Here is a 1,348-nt window from a genome sequence, read left to right on the forward strand (position 1 = left end):
TTAAGGTAGCAAGCTGGCAGAATCGTTATCACGCAGGGGTCAACTTTTCCTCAAACCAGGAAGAAATGCTTTGCGGCATTTCTTCCTGGTTTTTAGATTCTGACTCCAAATGCTGGCGAGATTGATTTTGCCTTTCATCTTTCTGAGATCGATAAAATAAGTACCAGTTAAGAACTGAGGTCGATGTAATCAACTAACCCACTCCCCCCCCCAAAAAAAAATTCAGGCATCATGCTTAATAGTAGAAAAGATAATTATCATCGTCATGGTCATTGTCAATATTAGTTTAAACGTGTAATAGAGTTGTTACAATCCTGTGTGTGTGTGTGTGTGCGTGCGTGCGTGTGTTTGTGTATTTAGAATGTAAGATGGTTGTGTATAATTTGACAGAGATTTGGCTGCTATTACAAGCCAGACCCAGCGACCACTTGGGGGCTTTCTTCGTAACCTCTACCGAGAGCACGTTGAAGGGCGTGGCCGTTGGCTGAATGAGTGGCCAAGTGAAACAAAGGGAGGTAATGCAGTTGCAGACTGACAATTAAGCCAAGAAGTTTACAGGTTTGCTTCGAAGATTTCGGATCGCCAAAAAACTTCCGAAATGGTCAATAATAGTTGTAATTACCACTGCTTCCATCATCAGCCAGATGTCCAAGCGGTAAAACAAAATGTTATGTGGCTTTGCACGTTTCCCTTTCCCAGTAGACTTTTGGTTAATGCAACAAATGCAATCAGACTCACGTGAGAAAATGTAAACAAAGCAAAACAAAAAAACAGAGACCATAAAAAAACAAGAGCAATAACAAAAATATTCAGATATTATACATTCTAAACATTATCTATTATGTTGGCTGGCAACTGGCAAAAGATTGTCTTTCGTGGGTTAATTTATACACGGACAGAGCATCATGTCCCTCTCTTTATATTTCACAGTTCGTCTGTATTTAAGTAGGAGGGTCGTCATGTTAGTTTAATACATAAGTTACTCAGCTAAAATTTATGTAATTTTCCCCCCCATTTTCAACGCCTCCCTCCACCCTCAACCTGTTATAAATAGCTCGTAACACGATTGTTTATGTCTCGCTTGCGCTTTTGCCTATTTAGTTCTAGGGTCGGCCCTAATCTGACAGCCATATGATACCAGGTATTTTCAGTCGTGACGAACCCAGTTGTTTCAAAAACACGGCTGGATGTGATTCTAGGGGAATTCGGCCGCTGTTACCAAGCGATCTAACCTCTACATTTGATCGATCTTGATCTAGCAGACTTATGATAAAAGGCAATGTAACCTTCATTACATAGTATATTTACGATTATATTATCCAGTGCGTACGTCCTTTCTTTCCATTTT

Source organism: Octopus bimaculoides, chromosome 20, assembly GCF_001194135.2.
Source record: "Octopus bimaculoides isolate UCB-OBI-ISO-001 chromosome 20, ASM119413v2, whole genome shotgun sequence".
Lineage (NCBI taxonomy): Eukaryota > Metazoa > Mollusca > Cephalopoda > Octopoda > Octopodidae > Octopus > Octopus bimaculoides.